The sequence below is a fragment of the Struthio camelus genome, chromosome 22, assembly GCF_040807025.1.
Source record: "Struthio camelus isolate bStrCam1 chromosome 22, bStrCam1.hap1, whole genome shotgun sequence".
NCBI lineage: Eukaryota > Metazoa > Chordata > Aves > Struthioniformes > Struthionidae > Struthio > Struthio camelus.
In genome coordinates, this window is record NC_090963.1 from 5,272,000 (window position 1) to 5,297,113 (window position 25,114).

The following is a 25,114-nucleotide window of genomic DNA, read 5'->3' on the forward strand; positions in this document are numbered from 1 at the left end:
TTTAGTGGAGGATGCCTATCAGAGCCCCAACTCTTTTATTTTTGATTTCTTAAGCAAATACTACACTCATATAAACCCAGCCTAGCCTGACCTCTCAGGCTCAGCTCTGAGGGTGGCTTACCTATCACTCAATGGGGGCCCTGTTTACCCGGCCTTTTCGTTGCCCCAAAAGAAACAAGGTAGAGAATTACATTTTCATCTCATGCAACTCCTTACAAAACATTAGGCAGCACAAGGCCAGGGCAGAACAAGGGCTCTAGATTTGATAAAGTTACCTGGCAGTTTTAGAAAACAGTAAGAACAGGAAAAGTGAGCTGAAAGACAAAGGAAGAGAAAAAGAGCAGTAAAACAGCCCTCACCAGTTGTGGGATGCTTGCACAACCCCATTTACAAAATACAGCAGGAAGGCAACACTGGCTTGTTTAGGCACATCAGCTAGAAGAGATTTCATTTTAGCCTCAAGACCACCCATTGCAGGTCCAAGCACTGGGTCAGCTTGACACCAGAAGCCTATTTCAGCAATTGGCTGCTACAGCAGCACTAGCTCTCCCAGCCAACTTAGGAGTAAGCTGTAAATCCCATGGAGGCAGGTGCACAGGGCTGGCAGGCTCTCTGTTAGGGGTGTATGATGCAACAGTTGGGCTCACTCCACCAGAAACAATCTTCTCTCACGACTTAGGTGAGCCTGAAGTTATCTACACTGCTTTGAGGCTAGGGCTTTTCACTTGCCTGGCGTTTTTGCTGCTTGCCATGACTGCCTTTGACTCAACTTGGACTCTACTAGATCTGCCACCGGTCATCATTTGACAAAAACATACGGTTGTCAGGTGTCAGGAGTTGAAAGAGTGGCACCTGGAGGACTACATATAGCACACAGCCTTACCAGCTCTGAAGCACAGGCAAAGGAGAAAGCAAGTACTATCCACAGAAGAACAGCACTGCTTGAGGGCACAATGAAGAAGCCTCAGTTGTTAACTGATGTTTCCAAGCAACACATGGACATGATTTCCTAAGCCATGAAACAAATAGGAAAACTGTCACCTTATTGCACACCCCACAAAAGCACTTATAGACATGCTGTCTACCGCCCAGTCCCTCTCCCAGGGATGCTACCGGGTAACAGTCATTTGACTTCATCTGACTACACTGCTAAAGGGCTTCAGGCAGGTCACCGGGAACTTAGGGGGACAACAAAACCACACTACACCCCGCACACCTATTTCCTGACCTTATCCACACAGGATAAAAGCCCTGGGGGTGACTTACTGTGTCACAGTGCATGAGGCTTCACTGAGCAGCAGCCACACCAGCACTGCTGGACAGTGCGATTCCGACCCCCAGTTTATCCAGTTCCTAGCAACATTAATAGCAGATCACTGCCTCCTTCCCTTTGCCCCTCAAACTATACTGAGGAACAGGAGCTTTTTTCCCCCTCCAAGGAAAGCCATCAAATATACCACTTCAGTTGGTGGGGCTTACATACCAAACCAGTCAAGTATTCCAGGATGCTGTGACCATGAACCAAACACAACACTTTACAAGATTCAGCAAGACAGAAGTGAACAAGATAACATTTCTCTTCTTCCATGCAGCTGAGCTTACAAGCCTTTTGGTGATGCTTCACCAAAACAGGGTATGAGGTAAAGTCACACATTTCAATCTAGGCTGACAAGCTTTGAGAAGCTAACCACCACATTCGCATTCCAGGAATCTAACATTTTCAGTTCTGCTCCACCTCAAGACTCATGCCTGAATCCACAGCAGTACAAAGCAGGCACGGGAACAGCACCATTTTAACCTGCTTGATCTGTCTGCACACCTGGCGATCCAAGCTACAAAACTCACTTCAACATAAGATTACCTAGGTCATTTTATTTATCTCTCTGCTGTGAATTAGAAGTTGCCAGCAACATGCTCTTCTCTGTCCTTCCACACTCCCTTTTCTGTTCCCTAGCAGGCGATGTTTGCTGGCCTTGGTAGGCAGGCATTAGAGGCATGACTGCGCACTGCAGCAGGTACAGAGACCAGTGATACAACTAGTTGTCTGGCAGGGTGTCAGAGCTGGCCAGCAGCCATTAATACCATTGCAGCAGAGTACAAATTACAGAAGTACACTGCACAGTCCTGTTAGCTTTGACCTTTGCGTTGATTTCAGCACTGCTGACGGCTCTGGCTACAAGGGCTCCCTTCACCTTTTCTAAGGAGGAAATAATACAACCCAGAAACACTTCCGCTTTGAACGGTAGGGTGCTTCTGCAGTTAAAAAGATGAGGAGCCCATGGCTCAACTACAGAGTTTCATGTCATTTTGGCACTATTAAAGCATGTGGAAACACGAGCCTCCCAAGCAAGCCTAGAGTTACTGCAAGACATCTTCACCAACTCTGCTCCTAGCATCAGCTAAGGCAGAGGCCAGCAGTGTTCACCTACTAGGGATGAAGGGGAGGGGTTTAATTGTAGCCCAGCAGACTTCAGCTAGGCTTTGCTGGGAGCAACAAAGACCAGACACAGCCATCCCGTGGTACCAGCTTACACCAGGCAGCAGAAGTAGCAGAGGTGGCTCTGAGACAGTTTCCCCTCTCCCTCCAGGGCTGCATTCCAAGAACATAAGACCAGGAATTGCCCTCACTTATCTTCAGCTACTTATTCTTCCGTTTCTAAAATGGAAAGGAGGACAATGACAAGTCAGTGACATAAGTCACTTATGTCAGTGACATAAGTGGCTGTAAAGGTCAAAGGCCAAAAATCACTCTGAACTTTCAGAACATTTTGTACATGTGACTGCATCACCACCTCTTCACCTCCCTGGTGAATTACAGCCTACAAAGAGCCCAATCAGTCAGAAAGGAGCAAGCTAAAGTCTGCTCTTCCCTTTCAGAGAAAGGCCAAAACCACATTACAGCTTTGTGGCAGCAGGCACCAGAAAAATAACTTCTGAGAGATTGGTCACATCCCTAGAATGAGCTCAAGCACGGGCTACAAAGAACCAAGGGCAGAGTGCCTCAGCCATCTCTTCCCAGACAGCACTTTCTCAAATAATCCAAAGCTACAGAGATGCCAGGCACTGCAAAGAAAGCTTGGGACTCCGCCCTTTCTACAGTACCGCCATCAGCTGGGATGCACATTGTCTAAGCTCCAGTAAACAGATTTAATGCTTCAGGGGATAAATTACACAGGCAAAGGGATACCACTAAAGGCTCGGCTGTGTCCTTCCTTCCCCTTAAGAGCCCCATGACAGAGCGGTTGGGCCGTTAACCCTTAATAATACTCAATTATTATCCTAATGGTTGGGTCACTACCTGCAGAGAAGTAGGCCTCAAATCAGGTACTGCACACTACTGTTCTCAGCAAGGTTAAAAGCAGTCTCCTCAAAGTTAGAGGATCTCAGTACTTGCCACTGCGTGACTAACTCAGGGTCATGTTTTATTGGCTTTTGGTCACTCAGGCATACAGACGAACCGAGAGTCTGAAGGGTTCAACGCTCTCACTGAAAGCAAGAGGAGACTACTCTTTAAGTGCCTAGTGGTACACTTGTTTATTGGATTGCTATAGCAACTTCCAGTTGCCAGCTAACGAGAAAAGTTCTCTCTCAAGATTATGATGCTCTGGAATGATAAGTTTTATAAACAAGGCTACTGCGGCTGTAAAAGCAACCATCTCTTAAGCATGGGAAAACTATCAAGACACTTCATTGTCACATGGTACATTCCCCTAGGACATGCAGATGTACTAATGTCAACTTTATGACAACTGTAATATTTTGCTTTACGGTAGCATCTTTACTGCACAATCTCAGCAGGCTTTACAAATACCACAGACCAGACACTCACAGCTTCTTAGCTTACCTCCACAAACATTCACAGAGGCTAACTCCAGCTAAGGAGGCCAAATGTTACAGCTGCTCTGCAGTCAGAGACAGAGGCTAAGTTAGGGCTGTTAGAAATCACTTCCTACAGGAGCTCGTCTCTCCAACAACTCTCCTCTCTCAACTGTCTCCCCTCTACACAGGGAGCACTGAAAGATTAGTACTTGCAAACACCCTCCCTTAGTCTCCTCCAACTTTAAAGGAAACTTGGACTACATGAAAAAAACAGCTCCTTGCACACTGCTTCGGGACTAAAACACTTCAGGGGACAAACATTTATGAATTTAAAATGACCCAGTGGTAGTATGCAGAAGATCATGGACTGGTCTGCAGGGTAAAGAGCAGTTACATTCATCTTTCCACACACAGAGAAACTGATTCACAGAAAGCAAGCTTCCGAATAAGGAAGTAACTACTAATTCTGTGAAGCACGTAGCCATCTTGATCCTCTGCTCCATAGTCTAAGACAGGGCACCACTCTTCCCAAAGGAGCTCCTAGGCTTTTGAACAGGCAATTTGACTGTAGTCCTACTCTCTATTCTTAGTTAGATTTGCCTTTGAAACCAACTGCTATCAGTAAAAGACTAATCATGCCATACAAAGCAACAAAATCTTCTTAGGTAAAACATGCCAAAGGAAATTCAAGAAAAATCATGTTTCTTCTCTACACAACATCCATGACACAATGCAGGGCACTGAATAATTCATAATACTAATAAGCTCTGCTTCTGCTTCAGGCACATAAATCTTTCCTGCTGAACCCATTTACACTAACTGAGGTATAACAACATTTTGCTACTACGCTTGCTTACAGCTGACCATGTGTTTGGGCTGAGTACCTAAGCCTTTCAAGAGCAGTTTAACATTTCTCCTGGTTGACTGTGTGCAACAGTTCCTCGATGCAATTAAAAAGTTACTGACATGACTGTTAACAAGTCTCTCTACCAGCTTCAGGCTAAGCTTTCTGCCAGTGCAAAACAGAGTTTATTCAGAGCAATTGTCTTTTGCACTAACAGCCATCATACCTTTTGATTTTCCTTCCGACAGCCTTGTCGCAAATGACAGTGCCCCTCTATAGGTTTATCAATCTTGTTACCCTAAAAAGAACTCCTTGATTTGGGAATCAAATTAGAAAGGACAATCAGGGAGCCACTTGTCCGAATTCACTGCCTTGAATCCTTCTTAGAGAAGTTTTAATGCAGAAGCATCACGCTACTTCACAAACGGAATGAAAAATGAGAAGTGTTTAGAACTCCGAAATGCTTCTATTTAGCACAAGAGATACCCTAGAAAGGGTTTTTTCCATTGCTTTGTATTACAGAGGAGGAAACACCTGTACCTGGAAGACTATACCACTAACAAGGCCCTTCAAACTCACTATAGCAGAAAAAAATCATCCAATATTAAAGCAAATGAAAGCGCAGAGGAAGGCAAGCTTTTTTGGGGAGGGGGGAAGAAGGGGAACAAGGACACAACACAAAACTCTCCCAGTTCCCAAAATCCAAGAAATGCACAGCAAAATGGTCCAGGGATCACACTGCCCACCTATCAGAAGGAAAGCCAGAATTTCAAAATAAAGCTTCGGAATACACATTTATCACTATGGCCAGACCGCTTCTTTCCTGAGGAGGAAAGGAATCAGATCTTTGCAGCAGTGACAGGATAAAAATGGAACTCGCTCTGTCCTTCTCAAATTATCCCATGAGGCAATTGGACAGATTTCTCATTCACCTTCTAGTCTGTAGCTGAAGGCACAGGCTCAGCACAAGCATGCTTCAGCAGCTGTAAGCAGTCTTCTACAATGGGGCATCATTCATAAAAGACACAGTAGGAAACTGTAGCACAGAAAGACAAAATACTAAGTGTGTCAAAGCACATCTAATTTTTTCCACCCTCTTATGATCATTATAGAATGTGGGTCTATTCCTACCATCCCTCTGTTTTCAGAGGAATCAATACATGACTCAGATCAGACTGCACAGAGCACCGGGGCAGACGCACCAAACATTCGCTCTTTGCTGCCATCTGAGGTCTACTTTTAACAGACAAGCAGAGGTTCCTTAGCACTAGAAGTTATGTAGCTAACCAAGCAATTCAAGCTACATTTTCAGCAAATTTATACAAGATGGGTGATGAGTGCACAAATACCAAGGACACAAGAAAGCCCAAGTTTTAACATACTGTCAAGTAAGAGCTTGCAGTTTTGAAATATACTACATACTTTACGCTTATCACTGACTGCCTGCGCATCTTACTCCTACTAGCTGCCTTTCTGACACATACACACAGCCCCCCCTCTTTATCTATCAATAGCCCTTGGCACCAGAGGAGATGCTTTGATGAACACCCCCGCCAAATATCAACCAACCAATGAGAACTGCAGCACCCATCATCAAGTCTAAACTAGGACAACGCCTGAACACTCCTAGGGATTATCAAAGCAGTGCAAAAGAAATCAGGCATCACACTGACAGCAAGTGACAAGCATAAGCCAGCGATGCACCTAAAAAAACCACAAAAAACATTACACAGAAACCTTCCTTCCCAGCTTTTCACATGAGCCCTTGAAACATGCTGCAGTCCCCACTGGGCTTATGTGCCTGGGTTTCCTTGCAAGGGAAGCGAGACCATCAGGATCTTCAGAAACAGAGCTAGTGTCCAGCTCCAAGACTACCATAACGCCTCTTCCAAATATGACAGGAATAGAAGCCCTTTATTCCAAGTTATAATCAAAGGAGAAATAAAAGCCAATCCATCTTTTCAAACTGAATTCTATATGGCTTTTCACAGTTGTCAATAACTTCATGTCACTCACAAGCTTTCCCCCACACCAGAAACATCCACATTCACTTTAATTCATTCTTATTCCTAGCAAAACTTTCCTTCACTATCATGTCAACGAGCCTCCCCAAAGCTCTTAAACATTATTATACATTGTGGTAGCTGTTTTACTACCTCCTCCCTATAAATACAATACTCTTGTTCCTCTTGATTACTATCAAGAGGAACAAAATATACAGTCCATCTACTGAAGCTATGGCTGTTTAAAGTATATAGCCTCTACGGTTATATGCATTCACTTATGAAGCACCCTGAAGGAGAAAACGTTGGTCTTCCTACAGCAATGTCCTTCAACAGTCCATTAAGGTTTTGCCACCAAATGCCATACTTGTATACAACATTTATCTCTGAATAGCTTTGTTCATGGCTGTGAACCTGTAAGAACAGACTGTCCTTTATTGTTACTTAAAAGACTTAAATTAGCATTCGGGCTTCTGAACTCAAGCCTCCCATTGGACTCCTAAAGGGCATTTGAAAAAGAAACAACTGTCAGGTCACACTCCAAAGTCTTTAGATCTAGAGGCTTCTCAAAGTATCCCACGATGGCTTTCCTTTTCAGCATGAGCTTCCAGTCCTAACCAGATTAGGTGCTAACTGTTTTCAACACAACTGAAGCCATGCTGCATGCACATGATCTAACATGCATTTGCATCTTGCTCTCTGCAAGTTCTATTGTGGCCTACATCTTCCCTCCCTTCTCCCCCCCCCCCCCTTTTTTTAATATGCTCTTCAAACCCCTTAGGAGTAAAGACAGAGCTACTTTCTTTGTCACGCAGTCCAAGTAAGTGGTTTTGGCAACAGAGGCCTGAATATACAGTCTGAAAACAGAACATAAGGGTTGCAGGTGCAAGTAGGAACTGTCATTTATGCACATGTGCAGTATTAATAACATCAACACAAGGATATCCTTATCTAGCCTACCAAAAATCCCCAGGTAACCCCTCTACAACTGAAAATAGCGCAAAGGGAGGAGAAAAGAGGCAAACAGGTTTGCCTGCCATTCTGTATCTGCAATCCACATAAAAACTTTCATCCACCTGAAACTTGATGGCCCTTCATTAGCATAGTCAATATTTCCCATTTTACTTGATCCTGAAGTTCACTGAAACCATCAAACCTGTGGTATGGTATCCATAGCTGAAGCTAACTTTGCAGAAAAAACTGCTATCAACTACAAAGAGTTCTATAGTTCTAGAGCTTCGGCTTGAGGTACGTTACAAGCTTCCTCTGTAGACTGGCTCCAGTTTCTGGAAACAAAGAAAAGAGCACATATTAAGACAAGGTTTCTACATACTTGCAACTGGTCTCCCATGTATACTTCGCCCAGCAATCGCCTTATTAAAGGATCATACATGTGGCAAAACAAACATCAAAGCATTTGTACAATATATCACCGGGTCTCCAAATATTTAGTGCTAGAGATGCATTTCTACTGTGGTCAGTCACCTAGAGAACACGCAATTAAGAATATTAAACTAGCAGCAAGTTCTCAATATTCACCACTTACTGCTTTAGGCCCTAGGAGACAGAGAGTAAGATGTTACAGCTGTGTCCCAAGAAAGGCCGTAACTCTTCAGCAGGAGCCACCAAATCCAGAGAGCACCTCAATCACACACTTGTGACAAAACCCAAATTCACTCACAGCAAAACACAGCCCAAAGGAAAAGAACATGCCATTCTACTGGCCATTTCACTTTGCAACTGTCAGATCAGGTTCAAGGTCAGCTTTAATTCTCTGCTCCATACAGGAAGTGAAGCAGCAACAAACACATTAGAGATTCCCAGAAAGCAGTGACAGAACAGTATGGCTTAACATTCAGTCTAAGTATAGACCACATGAAAAGTGAGCCCACATACAGGATACCAGTATGCTACTGCTGAAGACTAGTAGAGCTGCCCGCTATTGCACACTTTCAAGGTTTAGACATCCTTGCCAGAAGTCAGTGACACTAGCAATCTCAGAATACTCAATAGTTGTGTTCTTGCTGGTCCGGTCTTCTGGTTTCCCAAGCTTGTTGTACGCACCTGGAACAGAACTTCATGATTTTCTTACTAAGCCATTACAGTGACCATGAGACTTTCATTAAAAATAAACAAACACATCAAGTAATGCAAACTGGCAACAGCAGCTCTGTTTCATTGTCCAGACTGCTGCAGACTAAGGCCACACACAGGAGGTCACTGGAAGCAGAGCTACACAGATGGCAAGTTCCAAGTAAATTTCCAAGTAAAGTTCCAAGTAAAAGTTATTCCAAGTAAACAGAAAAAAATTTTAAGAATCAAACAAAGAATCATCTGCCACATTGCAAAACTTCTCATTTCTGGATTGTCAAAAATCCTATTATATCCTTAGTCACCACTGCACCCTAAGGCATTTCTGAGGAAAGCTGGATAGAACAGTCAGTATACCCGTTTGTTTAGGTCTGTCTTTTCTCAGTAGACCAGCCCTTAAAAGGTAACTGTCATGAGCATGACCCATAACATAAGTGACTTTCGACTTAAAACACAGTTAAACTGTTAACAGTGACAATAAGGGGGCTCTTCCACTACCACCTTCTGGAAGAGTTAACGTGCTTGCCAGTTTTTCTGTGGAAACAGAGCAACTGCCTAGTAAGAACAGTTTTCACCAAGTTCTGATTGCTCTTAAGAGCTAGCTACCTTACCTCCAGATGTCCCGCTAGCAGTAAGACTTTCTTCTGTGCTTCATCCTCATTAACTTTACTCATGGGAATGGGAAGATGAGAGCAATGAGAGGACTTTAAAGTTGTTTTTATGTATTTAAATATATTACCTTGATGCTACTGGCCACAGAAAGCATTAACATAACATGCCTTTTGCCTTCAGCTGGTTAGCATGGATCAGCTGTTCAGCATGGATCAGCTGTTCATGGAAGCCAAGTACCTGGAATAACACATCTCACACCCTGTTTTTCCCTCCTGTAGACATCCAATGCCATCCCCAACACCTTTGTACCTGATTCAGCAGTAAGTTAATCCTGTGAAAATAAAGCCATCCCTTTCACTGCCACTCCTCTGGCAGCCCTAAAACAGCATCTTGGGGCTGACAAACACTCATCAAGAAGCTGTGCAATATGGTTTTTGGGAAACCAGTTACAAAGAAACACCAGACTCTCTGCAGTGAGAGCTGGAGGGGGAAAAGGGGGGGGGGGAATCAACATGTGTTGGGTAGAAGACGCTGCATCATTTACAAAAGAGTTCTTTCTGTTCAAGCATGGTACTGTAGTGCACTTTTTGGCACCTCAACAGCTGAAAACACCCTCCACTGAAACTCGCATCTGTCCAAAAAAAACATGCAGTAGTTTCCACAGTTATTTACAATCTTAATTTAATCACATTCAATGAGCATTTAAAAAAAAATTAAGATGAACCTTTATTTTCAGGCAGATTCAACCAGACGATGGTACTAGCTATTTCTCCTACAAACTATATTCATTCTGCAAGTTTAGGTACGGCTTTACCAGCATATGTTAATTAAATGCAAGGTCTGTATTTGAAGTGTCAGTTGCCTCTTTTCTAAGAGTGAAGCTGCTTACACTGCATAAGACTGTTAGTCTGCGGACAAAAGAGTTGCTCAGCCGAAATACCTAAGGCTTAGGAAAGTCTTAAGTATCTGACACATATACACTTTATTCTATAGCTTATTTTGAAATCTGAACAGAAGACACTTTCAGCTTCCACCAAACAAACAATTATGGACTACGCGTAAAGCAGAGAGAGCTATAGTCAAGGCAAAACCTTTGATCTCAATTCCAAACCTTTCTGTCTGATAACATCTTAAGACCACACAAAGAGCAAATTGACTTCATAAGCTCTTCTGCAGAAGATCTCCACAGCCCTTTAACTCCAAGAAAAAAAATAAAAATAAACCACCATGCAAGCTTTACTCAACTTCAACAAGAATGCAGGCTACAGTCAAGTTTTAACAGGCATACAAGTTTATCATACTGCAAGAATGAACTTCTGAGTAACCACTCTCTCATCTGACTTCTTCCCACTATCCAAAGCCTTATCCCACCCCAATTTTAACATCCTCATGTCTCAAGTAACTTTGTTATACTCTGACTTCCACCCTTTCAACACTTCAACGTGCTGCCTGGGCTGGTCCTGATCACCTCCAAAATTAGTTAGTAAGTCAGCTGCCTGCCTCAGTCTGAAAAGTTCTCATCCTACTGAACCCTTTCTTTTCTCTAGACCCCTTTTTCTGGGTTTTGATATTTAACTGAACCTTCAACATATCTACAAACAAGAGAAGATTAAAAGGATTTATTATTTGCCTTTAGGGTTCTGTTCTCTCTGCAGTTTGCACTAAGTTAGGTGGGGTTTTTTTGCAGTTACACTGAACTGGTGGAAAAATCACTTACAAGAATAAAGGAAAACACAATGAGTTTTAATTGAGGTAGCCCAAATCCTCCCCTCCCCACCCATAGGAGTCTCACTTCATTCACTTCCATCCTGTTTTTCAAACCTTGTTTCTTTGCCCTCTCATATATCTCTAGTAGTACATGATTTCCAGCAGCACCAGCATCCCTATTTTTTCCTTTAGGTACAGTTCACCATGACTCATACACTTTTTCCTCTTCATCAGAGCTTTCCTACTACTCCTACTCCAACATTTAAGAGATGACTATCTCCCACTGAAAATAAAAAAAGGCACAATTGTCACACACTTCTAGGCTGATACACTGAGTATATGTTGTCAATCTCACATTCTTTTGGATGAGCCATTTGCTTAGTTAGGTATTTATTCTAACAATTAGTATATTCTGCTGGCTAGCCTTCAAGCAACCAGTCTTCAACAGCAGCCCCAGCCCCAGGTGTGAACTAAAAGCACACCAAAGGCATGGGAAGAGAGAACAAAGTAACAAAAACCAACACCACTCATGCTGTACACAGAGAACAGTACCCATTTATACCCTGCTTCCAAGGGGAGCTTCTTACATTGGTCTGCTCTCCAAGCTACCTTCTTCTCAGCTGGACTGAATTTAGGCACAGCTCAGAACAACACCCCAGGTGCCCTCAAGTATCCCAGGGAGAGCCTCATACCCTCAGAGGCTAACCAGTCTCAACAACAGCAAATACTTCCATTCCTCCTCCTAAACAGACATACTGCCTAACAACACAGCACACAAAACAACAGCCAGAATGCTCCACCTCAACACCACAGGACAAAGTGCTGAGCCAAAATACTACCCCCTGCTTCTGCTCAGAAGCCTCCATCAGGAAGCAACAAAAGGGTCCCTGAAATTAAAAAAAACCTTCAGAAAAGAAAGCATGCTACACAACAATTTAAACATAAAAAGAACGTAGAGGTGTTTTTAAAAAAAAAAAAAAAGGAACTCCTAAACCCCCAGGATCATTCCCTTAAGACTTTCCCCACAGGAAGCTTTAACAAACCCCAACTCACAAAGGACCACCCCCGGGACCAAAAGCCCCTCCTACACGCCCACTCTGCCCTCTATAAACGCCTGCCCTGCCCTGCCCCCCCCCCCCCCCGCGAGCATGCTCAGTCACCGGCACCGCCTGCCTTCCAGAAAATTCCTGTCACGCAGCTGCAGGGGCGGAAGCTCCGCCTCCCGCCCCACCTGCCCGGCTAGAAATACTGCCGGCGCAGGCACATCCGCTTTCCAGGTCTGCAAGAGCACGTCTGCGTCAAGGGTACCTCATAGGGAGAAGTTTTAGTCCATGTAAAATGGGGCTTGTGGCTTAAGCGGCTCCGTGTGGTGGTGAGGAGGAGCGTGGGCCGCCCGCGCGCTAACGGCCGCCCGCGCGCTAACGGCCGCCCGCGCGCTAACGGCCGCCCGCGCGCTAACGGCCGCCCGCGCGCTAACGGCCGCCCGCGCGCTAACGGCCGCCCGCGCGCTAACGGCCGCCCGCGCGCTAACGGCCGCCCGCGCGCTAACGGCCGCCCGCGCGCTAACGGCCGCCCGCGCGCTAACGGCCGCCCGCGCGCTAACGGCCGCCCGCGCGCTAACGGCCGCCCGCGCGCTAACGGCCGCCCGCGCGCTAACGGCCGCCCGCGCGCTAACGGCCGCCCGCGCGCTAACGGCCGCCCGCGCGCTAACGGCCGCCCGCGCGCTAACGGCCGCCCGCGCGCTAACGGCCGCCCGCGCGCTAACGGCCGCCCGCGCGCTAACGGCCGCCCGCGCGCTAACGGCCGCCCGCGCGCTAACGGCCGCCCGCGCGCTAACGGCCGCCCGCGCGCTAACGGCCGCCCGCGCCTTTCGCCGCAGCAACGCCAGCGCTCGCGCGCCGCCCTCCGGGCGGGGCGGTGAAGCTTCGAGCTTCTAGCGCTAGGCGAAGGGTGGGCTAGGAAGAGCTGGGTTTACAGGCTGCTGCTAGCCAAGTGTGGCAGCCTTAAAGGCGTAGAGGCTAGGAATGCGGCCCTTCGATAATAATTCATGCTACGGGATGCGTTGCTTTTATTTTCTAGTGAAAAGGCAGCCTTTTAAGCTTGTACTTCAAATCAGCAGTGTTCTCGGTTGTTTCTTACAGTGCTCACTTAGTACGTTTTTCAACCATAGACGAGAAGCCTTTGTTTTGAAGTGCCAAATTTTTTCTCTAGCTGTCATGTGATGGCTCTAGGTGTCTGCCCTATTTACAGTATAGGTCTTGGATTGATGTGCCTCTTGCTAGCTCCTTTAATTAAGTACAGTCTCCATTAAGAGAAACCGGTTTCTCTTTCAATAATGGCGCATGAAATTGTATGTGATGTAAAGTAAGTGCCTCATTGGTATGATATCTTACAGGCTAGTTGCAGGTGAACAGATGAAGAGTCTAATGCAGAGTCTGATACTGTCAACTGTTTGCCGATGTCTTCCTTGTAATAGGAAGAGGTAGCTTTGTTAATCTTGCGGCAACCATTTTGCAAGTGAAAAAGAGCTCTGCATGTTCCGTACTTTTAAATGCTGTTGAATGTCTGAGGTGATTTCAGCCAAACGTGAAAAAAGCATGGAGGAAAGATCTTTCTGCAAGTGCTCAAAAGATATGTCTGGATGCACTTTGGGAAATGGCTTGTCAATCCAGCTGCCACTGTAATCTGCAGCAGGAGACCTGTATCATAAATTCTGAGACCACTTCAGTCATAAAGCTACAGGCTTTCAGCAATGCAGTGTACTGTGGTGCATGTTCTCTACGGCACAGAAGGAATTTTACTCCATAGGTACACTGAAAATGACCTTTTTTCTCTTTCCCTGCAGCTGGACCCTCTGTGTGGCTTGGTCCTTCTAGACCCAATCCCTGAGTTCATAATGATCTAACAGGAATGTTTTTGAAGGATGCAGCAAAGTGGGGAGAACTTTTTCTCTGCAAATGAGATGGGAGTGGACAGCAAGCTTGAAATGCCAGAAGACAGTTTTGGCTTGGTTTGTTTTTTTTTTTTTTACGTTTTGTGACTCTACTTCTCCCTTGCCACCACATGCTTCCAGACACGCTTACCAGCTCAAAGTGATCATCTGGCTCCCTTTGCTGCTCTGTTAGTGATGTCTTTTTTTATTTGCTTTTACCTTTTGAAGTTTTATTCGTTTCTACTAACCCATCTTTCTAAAATTGCTTCCCGGTCCTGTCATTATTTCTTCTAAGCCAGCTTTCATTTGATTGACTGGGAAAGGAAAAAGGCATTGCCTGGACTCTGTTGCGGCTTTGTTCTTATGATTACTCTTCCCTGCTATTAATTGGGAGGCTTTGTGCTTCTAGGTACTTTTTCCCCATCCCTCTTATCTGACTGCTTCTGTAGAGTGTCCCTGTTAGTCAGAGGAAATGTCACTAATCTGTTCTCCATTAAAGTTTTAATCTCTTTTTCAGATTCAATTTGTATGGCCTCGGTAGTTCCAGACGAGGAGGGAGAAGCCCCAGAAAGACGTGATGCTCCACAGCTGAAAAGCACAAGATAGACGTGTTACTCCTCAGGAGGCCACGAACTGCAGACACTTCCTCTTTAATAAATGCTTCCTAGTTGTGTCTACTTCTCTCTGTACTTCTGTTGCTTTTAATATTATCCAGGCTAAAGTAAGGTGGCTGTTTCTGCTTCTCCCTCAACACCAGTGTCTCAGCTCTATGAGTCCCTTGGCTTCCTGGTCAATACTCTCTCCATTCTATGGGTAGTTTCGTTTGGGGGGGGGGGGGGTGTTTTGGTCTGCAACCTTTCCTTTTTATCAGCAGAAATATACAGTTGTCTTTCACCCCTCTTCTGTTTTAAAATGTGTAGCTGAACACTTGTTTTACCTCCATTTTTAAAAGCATGGCTGATTATTTCAGTGTAGAATAAAACTGCCAGTGAAATCCCGGTCCTGTTTTAGTAGATGGCAAATATTCTCCTGACTTTATAAAAGCTAACAGTTTGCATCATTTCCTGAAGTTTTGTGTTTAATCTGTGAAGGTCCAGCACAGCCCTTAGTACCTGGCTCATCATGAAGGCACTTTCTACCTTCTGGCTAAGACTTGGATTGTTTTCTTTTGTATTTTCTCCTGTAGTGAATGAATGACTCTGGAAAGAGGCAGTTGCTTCCTTCCGTTGTTCTGTGACAGCACTGACATTTTCTTAACCTCCTTCCCTGTCCTAAGCTGTCATTCCAGGTATATTGAATCTGAAGTTCTGCACGTAAGTTACAATGCATATTGACGGTCCTATTTAATTGTTCAGCAGTTGCATATGTTCCCTGCCTCTCTTCCTATTGAGAACCTATTACTGTAGCATCCATTTGGTTACATAGAGAACTTAGGAACAAGAATTGTGGTCTCAAGCCAGGACGCAGGAAAAATTCTCACGGCACAAAGTCCATTATACAGCCATGTATATTTAACAACTTTTACCTTTGCGTTAATATCCCAGCCTCTTTATAGACTACTGGGTGGAGCATCCCTGAGAAATGATTTGCGCTGTTCAAGTGATCCAGAGGGTTCATAACGTTTGTAGAAGTTTTCTTTGTTCTTCTTTTAGACTAACCAGCGTCATTGCTTGCTGTTTTGCTCCACAAAGCTCACTACAGCTGTCAGTCATGTATGAATTGCTGTGCACTTTATATAGTAACTTGGTGGCAATAATTGTAGTCAGGGAAAAGCAAAACAAAGCAAACCAATCGGCAGTTGCAGTTCTTATAATCTTCTATCAGGTTAGGGGCTACCTGAGAAGATACTGATATCACTGCAAGTGTTACCCGCTTATATAATCTTCATAGGATGTGCAGTTGTTCTCCAGAGAGCTCCTTCTGCAGCACTGGTAAGGCAACTGCTCCCCTGTTTTATATGTAAATCGCCCATGTAATCTCTTGTACTTTAGTGCTAAAGTTCGCCAACACTTGGGTAACAGAGAAAGAACTGGTAGGCTCTGACCTGCTACCGAGTGTAAGGCTTCAAACTGAATTTGATGGTTTCAAGCAGTAAGGATAGCACACAGTGCTAAATTTCACTTAAGTTTCAAAATCTAATAATAGGAGGTTTGGGGTTACATGCTAGACATGTTGTTGCCTCTGCGGTGTGGAGCGTTACCTTTACGTTGGTTTCAGGGGATTCCCCTTTGTGTTTTCCTTTTTATTCGTATTCCCACCAGAAATCGGAATACAATGGCTCAGTGCAAGACAATTTTGCAGTATTCTGTGGTGAGTGGGGAGATCCGGTTACAAACATATTTGTGGATCAAAGGAAAACAAAGCTATTTTCCGGAAGTACGCAGAGAAAAGGCAGTGCACTACAGTAATTAGACAAAGGAAAAGCAACAGGTTTAATAACATCTTTCTGCCTGCAGCTGGCCAGCTGTAGAGTTTTATAGCAGTGTTGGTTCCAGAGTAGAATTTGGGAAGACTTTAACATGCTTAATTTTGCATGCTGAGTAACCAACCTAGTTACTGGAGGCCGTTTGGAGCATGTTGTTAAATGCACAAGCATGTCTTTACGGGGCCTGTGCTTTCCACCTAGCTGTTCTGCCAGAGCAGGTGCATACGCTCTCTGCACGTGACGCGTTCTAGCTCTGTAAGCTTGCAATTTTTGCACCAAGAAGTATAAGAGCATACAAGTCTGAGCTGCTGACTCGTCCTTTGCTCTATCTTTTTTTAACTCGTAAGGAAAGGATAATAAAAGTTACCTGAGCTTTGGCACCATAAAAGCATTTGCAGGAGAGTTACCCCAAAATGTCAGACTTACTGCTGTAACCCGCATCCATAAATTATGCAATTATTATTTCAAAGAGTCCCTTTCTCATCAGCGCCCTAATCCTAGTCTGAACTCTGTTGTCTTAAACTGACCTCTGCGGTCTTTCTCCAAACTGCTTACGCTGCCATCTAATTGATGGAGAACAGTTGTCTGCAGCCCTTCTGGCTGTGCTATATGTACAAGTGGCGCTTGACAGCTGTTCTGGGGAGACGAGTCTAAAATTTGGGATAAAACCATCACCTGACAGTACTGTTGCCAATTTCTGTCTCTGTGCCCTTTTAACAGTATATTACCTCTGAAGCCTCCCAGTGAAAGTACCTCTCAATTAATATTAGGTCACAGCACAGTGACAACACTGGTAGTGGAGCGTCTTAGCTGCGGCTGTATCTATGCAGGCAGTTTAACCTACTCTTAAAACCCTAAATTGCCTTAACTTGCCTTTTATCCAACCGTGAGCTTCTAGCTTGCTGCCAAGTTGAGTTCTGCTCCTCTAGGAATGCTCAGGCCAAAGTTCAAACTAGGGTTCCAGTACCTGAAAGCGTGAAAGCGTGCTGTATGGACATTAAAAAAAAAAAAAAAAATTAACTGAAGTTTTGGCCAGGATATACATCACTTGGATATACATTCACGTGGAAGTTGGCCTGGGATGCCAAACTGTATGAACGGTTTATTTTATCTTCTGAATTAATAGCCCCGTGGGATATCCTGCATGATTACGGATGTGATTCTAGTGTACTTGGAAAGGAAGAGCAAGCTTGAGAGCGGTTCACAGATGTAACCATATACTCTCTGTGCAAGAAATCATGTCCAGACTGAGCTATGTAACACACAGGAGTCTATTTTTAAGCCTGACTTGGCATCGTGAAACTCCATAGTGAGTGAACAAATGCTGACGGACTGCCATCAATGGTGTGATAGCAATAATTGTAAGTAGGGAGCAACAAATAAACAACCTTAACTGCATTTAGCGTTTCCTTTATTGTCAGCAATAGGATGTATACCCCCTAAACGGATTTAGAAACTGCACTGGTAGGCAGTGATTCAAATTGCAGCCAATGTCATTCACTTATGTTGGGATGATCTTGACGGGTATTTGCAGTTGTTCTCCAGAGACCGTTTCTCTAACAATTATGAGACTTTCCCAGCCCTATTAAGCGAGTCAGCTATGTGCACCATAATCATCAGTATGTTACCAGGTCTCCAGACAATTAGCGCATCAGATACTTATGTCGTTGTCTACTACGACCCATTATGTTAAATGCCCACCCTCTTGTGTATGTTTTCCCATGTGCGTTCTATCCAGTACGCAGTTAGTAGATGACAGCTTCTCCGCCAGATTGTGGGACCTACGTTTTGTGGGGTTACAGACCATCTCATCTAAATGTTTGTGGCAAAAGGCATCTTTCTGTAGTGGTGCTAACGGTCAAAGTAGACTTAAAGCTTGGAATTTACTGGTTCTTCTAGCTAGTTGTGAGCTCAATCCTTTGGTTACTTGCAAGTGCCAGCGGTTATATTTTTCAATCCCTGCAACAGGAAACATAAAAGGTGAGAACTCTACCCACTTGTGATGACTTCCCAGTTAGTTTGGAAAAAAAGAACCTCAGGAAAAGATGATACTGGGGATTGTACAGAATCGCTAACAGAAGGAAACCGTTCAACCAAGAAACAGGACAGGTACCTATGAGAGCAGAGTAAAGGCAGTCTGCGCTGAAACCTGTGGATATCAGTTCCTCAGCATCAATTGTTTTTCTACTGATTTCACTCCTATGGCGCTGCGCTACTCGCTAATGCGGATGTACCCTTGAGTAGCATTCAACGAGACATCGGAATCAGTCAGGCATCAAAATGAGGAAAATCCTCTTTGTTCGCCTGTAGTGCACTAAAGACCATGCGAGCATTTGGCAGGTATGAGGATAAAAGCTGATTCGGTCGAAACTGATGAAAACTCTGTCCCTTTCAACACGGTCTCATATTTCAAAGCAATACAGTAGGAAAAAACGCATCCTGTTTGCTTCTTTTCATTGTGAATTAGTTGACAAAAATTAAAATCTCTGCACAGAACTTTGAGGATAAATTCAGCTCTCTCCTTTGATTCTGCCTGGTAACGCGATAGCTGCTGAAAGACGGAGCGCTGCCTTGCAGGTTTAAGGGGCTTTGGAATGAACACCTTTCGTCACTTTTGATATAATATTCTTTTACAACACCCCACGTGGAAAAAATCAGTGAGCACTGTATTGTAGAAGAGTGTATTACGCACACCATGCAGGTATGGTAGGGACAGTTATGGTAGGCGTAGAAGTAACTTAGTCCTATGAGAACCGCCGATCATCAGCCACAGAGAAACAGATAAAGTTTCAGGTGGCAGAAGAGCAAAAATGGTAGCGTATTGAATTGTTTCCTCCCGGGAAAAGCAGCTGCAGCTGGTTAAATAGCAACATTCCTAAATCACTTGCTGGTAAAGAAAAATGATTTGAGAATGGCGTTATTTATCCAGTTACTTGGATATATAATGCTGTTACTTAAACACAACCCTTAAAATGTGAATAAAATGTGAATAGCAACAAGCACTTGGTTCATCTCTAATCTTCACGTGACAGAGAATAACTGTGCGAGGAGGAAGAAAGCTCATGGAACTAATGGTCAGGGACTTGGGGGAAGTAGTTCTGCGTGACTACTTGATGTTAGGTAAGGGCAGCCAACCTTTAGTAGTTACAGCTGCTGGGAGGTCCCTAAAGAGTTTGGGTGAAGCGTTGGTTTTTGTGGTGTTTTGAAATAGCTTTTTGTTGGTTGGTAAGTGTTCTCCGATATCTTCCTGCTCTGTTAAAATGCACACAAGTCTTTTATGTTTTATTGTGTAGTAGTGCGTTATGACAAGTTTGTGTATTTACTGTCATGACCTTGGTTACTAATGGAGAGGGACAGCTGGAAGGCGGCTCAACGCGTGAGTTAGGCTGCTGATTTTGGGTGGGAAATGCAACAACTTGTTGCTGTAACTTTGATAGCAAGCAGGGAAGAGGAGAGGCTGTCAGTTCTAATAAATTCTGCATGTTCCTTCAGCTACTTCATCGGTAGGTTTCTGTGTCTTCTCAAGTGAACGGCAATGTGTTCTGCTCTGTGTTGGGTGCTCTAACTTGCAATAAATCATACAAAACTGCTGTTTGGCTGAGATGTCAAAATAAAACCAAAGCAGCTACGTTCAGGAAGCTACTAACACCTTAATGTTAAAATTGTCTTCCCGTGTCCCCAAAACCTGATTTTTCCACAGACTAGCTAACAGCTCTGCCCTACTCTAAATACTGACGTGAAATTCTTTCATAGCTTACTCTTAAAGAAGTTTAGATCTTCTTTTCAGTAAAAGCAGGGGATCTGCTGCTAAAATTAGTGGCTTGCAGCTACTGAGAATAAAGAAAGAAGTCATTTTCTGTACTCGTTGAGAATCTTTCCAAAATTTGGTCTGTCATTAATACTGACCCCAGTATTTGATTTATTGCACTGTCTGGGTTACAGATGGAATCCCTAAGGCATCTTCTGTTGTAATGTGAATGTTTGGGAGTGCCCTCCAGCAATGCTTTTGAGGTACTGAATGAACTCGCCTCTCACGGCGAGCTTGTTCTTTGACAGAAACACAAACGTAAAGTAGCTAATACTTCTAAATACAGCGAATGTGACTTCTACCTCTCTTTCACAGATCTGCTGGGTGTTCCTGCGGCAGCAAGAAGGTTGCTGCTCTTTGAGAGAGACGCACGCTGCTTAAAACTTCCCTGGAAGATACAGCTGTGAGCATGGGAGTTCAACTCAGCAAGAAGCCCTTCAGTGCGGATTATAAAAAGCCAGTAGCCAAGCAGGTGGAGGAAGACGTTCCAGAGACCGCTACAATGCGTCCTCCTAAGACCGGGGACTGCCAGAGCGCTGGCAGTGAGCTGGCTGAGAAAACTCAGAAGGGTTTTCAGCTCTCCGGAGATGCAAGAAAAGGAGTGTAAGAGTGATCCAGAATATCTACTCTGAGCACTTAAATTTAAGAGCTGCTGTTAGCAGAGGTTGCCGGTGGTGAGGCCCTTGAAATGGGGCATGCAGACTTATACTAGCTTCTGGAATGAGCAGGCAGAAAAGCAGTCAAAAGGTGAAACGGGTAGCTTCCGCTTAAGGACTGGCGGAGTGAAGGGATGTCACTGTCAGTATGAGTGTTTTACCCAAGTGCTGCTGACTTCTAAACTGATAGGTTACAGCTTGGAGAAAGGAATCAATCTTGCACGGACAGGTTTTCTTTTGAAGTTCGGGAGTAAAAATGGGCAAACTTAATGTTGATGAAGCCTCGTTGTCTGCTGGACCGAGACGTCCATAGTTTCATGCTCCATATTTCTATTACAGGCCATGGGGAGGGGACGTTTGGAGCCTGTTAGTCTAGCTGCTTCAGGTTCCTGCATTCTCAAGACGAGTACTGGATAACACGGTTGATCTCTCAGTACCTGACTTGCCACGTTTGTTTAATATATCTGTTAATTTTGGAGGAAGAAGGGGGACTTTACAGCTGCAATGTAATTTTTTCTCTATATACCAGCAGGCTGTTTTTTTCCTTAGAAATATGTTGTTCTCCTATACAGTGCTTAATGTACTACTTAATAGTAGGTATTCATCCCTTCATTCATACACGGCCTTCCTGACATCGTTTTACTGTACTGGGTGATCTCTCTAGTGATTTCAGCTACCTTTTCCTAGCAGATACGTACCTTAATTGGACTGATTCTATTCTGTCTGTATATTTGCATGAGCAACTTTGTCTTCTGGGAAATTGTATAAATACTAAAAGCTGTCTGTTACAATCTGAAGGCATGGCATGACTGATGAGTTGAAAATAAATAAGTATTTTTATGTGCAATATTTCAAAACATGAGTTAAGTTCCCTAATGCATGCAAGCCTTGTACTACTTCTGGGACGTGGCTATAGGCGTTTAGGTTATTCTACGCTTCCTGCAACCTTATCCTAAATGTAGTTGTTGTTCAAAAACTATGGTCAGATCCAATGTGATAAAAATGAATGCGGGACCTGAGGAAGCCTGAACTTTGTAGCTGGCACTCCATATCTTGAGTGTTCTCAACACTCATCTAATCACAACAAAGTAATTTTTTCCCTAATGTCATTACTAGATTTTAGGGGCCTCAGTGGATAATAGGTGGTCTGGGGAGAGGGAAAAAAAGACTCATCAGTCTGAAAGCTGAGCTAATGCAACTATCCTGGAACTACTATAGTACCAGTGTGTAGTGACTAAACAACAAAGTCCTTGATGATAACTGTAATAAGGCGGAAAGAGGCCTTGCTCTCTAATTGAGTTTCTCAGACTGACAGCTCGTAATTCCAGCTTGAAAAGAAAGCTGGGAGGTTTGCAACATGATCCTTCAAAGCTTTTTTTTTTAACCATACGCTATCTCTCCTCTTCTTACGTTTCATTTGTGTTGAAAGCACTCCTCCATTTTTAACATCTTCATTCCCTTACCATGCTGCTAAGTTGTCTCAGAAGTTGTCTCGTCTATCTTCCTATTTGCTAACCTTATTTCTGCTCCGGTCCAGTACATATTTAGGCGGGGGATATGCTTTAAGGTGTCTGGATTGAAAACATCTCCTGTTTCACTCATGTCATCACTGGTCTAATTAAAGATATCTTTATGTCCCCCACAACTCCATTGTCTCATCTGCTAAAAAGTTAAACGGAAAAAGCAAAGCAAAACATAGAAAACGGTTCTCTTATGTCAAAAAGCATGAAGACAAGTTACAAAGCCCATACCCCCAGCATCACACAGTGTTTCCCTACGAGTCCCTGAACGTTAGTTTTACCAGGTTGGTTTCTCCTCACAGCATCATTCCCTATTATCTACTCTGTACATAAACACGCTTGTGTCTTTTCCATTCATACATAATGTACATTTCTTGTCGATGCTTCTGTTCACAAAGTTTACTTGCCCTCGTTTCCAGGGTGAATATTACTTCAGGGCTTTAGATACTAGTCTTCGCTTTGCTGTCACCTAGTAAGGCTCAGACCAGGTTTCATGTTCTTTGATTGCGAAGCATTATTTTGCTCTTTCCATCTATAGCTGTTCTCTATGTGTGCCTCTAACGGCCGCATCGTATTTTCTTCTAGGTACATCCAAGCTGTACCCTTTCTCCTCGGAGGAAAGGCAGCCTGTTTGCACGTCAGCTAGAATACTCTGTCTGTTTCCAAAAGGGCATGTTTTCTCAGCTCGGTGATATTTCCTCATGCTGATTTTTCGGTTTACGCAGCATAACTATGTCTCTTTCATATTAAAACAGTACTCTGAAGAAGTCTTTTCTTTGCATTTTGCATTTACCTAGACAGGCAAACTGTACTGACATCAGACACGTAGCTTGTAACAGAGCTTGTGAACGTCACTCGGGGTAAGATGGGAGCTGTGACACGTGTACTGTGATCAGTGTTTTTAATTTGCAAGACTGATGTTACCCCACTGAAAACTCCAAAGGCAACCAACATGAAGGTGGAGGGAGCTCACAGAGAGGTGCCCAAAAGAGGTGACTGCTTCTCTGGATTTAATAAAATGGTCCACTGTTCATCCAACTTTGTACTGAACGCTTTTTGCAGACCGGGCTTCACGAAGCATCTTTCACTGAATTTACTAAATGACTGGCCGAAACGTCTACTCTCACACTCACGGCTGGTAAAAGTCATAAGAAAATTACAGAAAATAGATTAAGGACTTACTTATAGACAGCGGAAATTGTTGTAACAGTTAGAAACTGTCAGAAGAAAAATCTGTTAAATAATCTTTTTGTCTCATATTTACCTAACGTTGGAAAATGACATTTACCAATCATGTCCCAGCCCTGTTAATTAACACTTGAGGACGCGTACATAAAACAGAAGCAAAAGAATCTTCTATGTTCATTGTTTTATTTACTGTTCCGTCTAACGGAATATATCTGTTTAGTTTCACTATTAATACAGCAACACGTTGACATCACTTACACTAGTAATGTGCTTATTAACAGTACTATTCTGTACCCCATATTGGCTTGGACCTGGATAATGCCTGCTCCTTCAGGAGCAACACCAATATCACGCTATTAGCAGTAGGGAAAAAATCGTATGAAAGGAGCCTTGTTTCCACCCATCCTGAAGAAATTCATGACAGTTTAAGAGCCGCAGTCCAGCAGATCTGTGAAAATGAAAGTCTTCCCCTCCCTGTGAGACAAGGGAGGCAAAGAAAGAATCAACCCAGAGTTTTGCAGAGCACAGCCAGGTTCTCTCATGGGGTGTTTGTGTTCTTCACTGAGCAAAGGAACTAAGAAAACACATAAAGGTATGCGAAGAAGAGTTATATAAGAGCCTAGAGACTGCCCTCTCTTCATTTAGGAAGGACGTGTAATTCAGGTGAGATCTCCAAGGACTTGACTGATACTAAAGACGGAGAGATTTGGTCTTTTTCTTGGCAGGTAGTAGATTTTATAGACAGCAGAGGAAAAATTCCAGGCTGACTGGAAATGCAGGAAGAAATCGGATTTCAACATTTCAGAGCTTGGAGGTGAAGAGAAGTCCTCAAACAACTTATATCTGTCTGCAGTCACAAGTCTTTAGGGCATCGAAATAGGAAATGTAAGCAACCAGAATGAAAACTTCATGTATTCTTCCTGAATCAGCTGCTGGGTCTGGAGTATAATTAAGACTGCCACTTGCGTCTGTATTTGTTAGTCGAAAGATACGGTCTTTCCTTTTCATACGTGTGTCATCCTTGTAGTAATATTTCAGTGCCTACTAATGACACAAGTGAGACCGGTACCACAACAGAGTTAAAAGAGCAGCTTACGTAAAGCATGTCCAACCCTATTTCCAGTGTAGCAAAACCAGCAATACTCCAGAATTTACCCTCTCTGAAGATGGCAGGACAGATGGAGCTGAGGAAGGTCCCAAGCTGCCTGACACAAGCCTGTTCTTCGAAAACCACTCACTTGCGTACGCCTCTACCTAACCTACTTTACAACAGTGTGTTGTTACAGTATATTGCTAGTGATCATTTGTTTGCAATAAACAGAAGATGCCTTTTATTTTTACTTTATCCTCTGATAAAAAGAATAAGCAATGGCCAATAAAATACCTGCAGCTGTAACATAAAGGATGCAACCATAACATCTGTTTCCAGAAGGGAACCAGAATGGAAAGGAACAAGTGATTCAGGGAATCGGTGTTCACAGAGCAGGGGGAAGGGTTTTTGTGTGGCCC

General features: G+C 43.8%; 1 long non-coding RNA gene across 2 annotated transcripts; it reads left to right on the forward strand.

Moving 5' to 3' along the window:
* Positions 1–12,300: 12,300 nt before the first annotated feature.
* Positions 12,301–14,685, forward strand: LOC138061904 (uncharacterized). Of its 2 annotated transcripts, none has more exons than XR_011135901.1 (3): positions 12,301–12,448; positions 13,922–14,086; positions 14,526–14,685. It is a non-coding gene; the product is annotated as an uncharacterized lncRNA (long non-coding RNA). The 2 variants fall into 2 exon arrangements; XR_011135902.1 differs by having other exon boundaries at positions 12,309–12,448; positions 13,922–14,196.
* Positions 14,686–25,114: the final 10,429 nt, after the last annotated feature.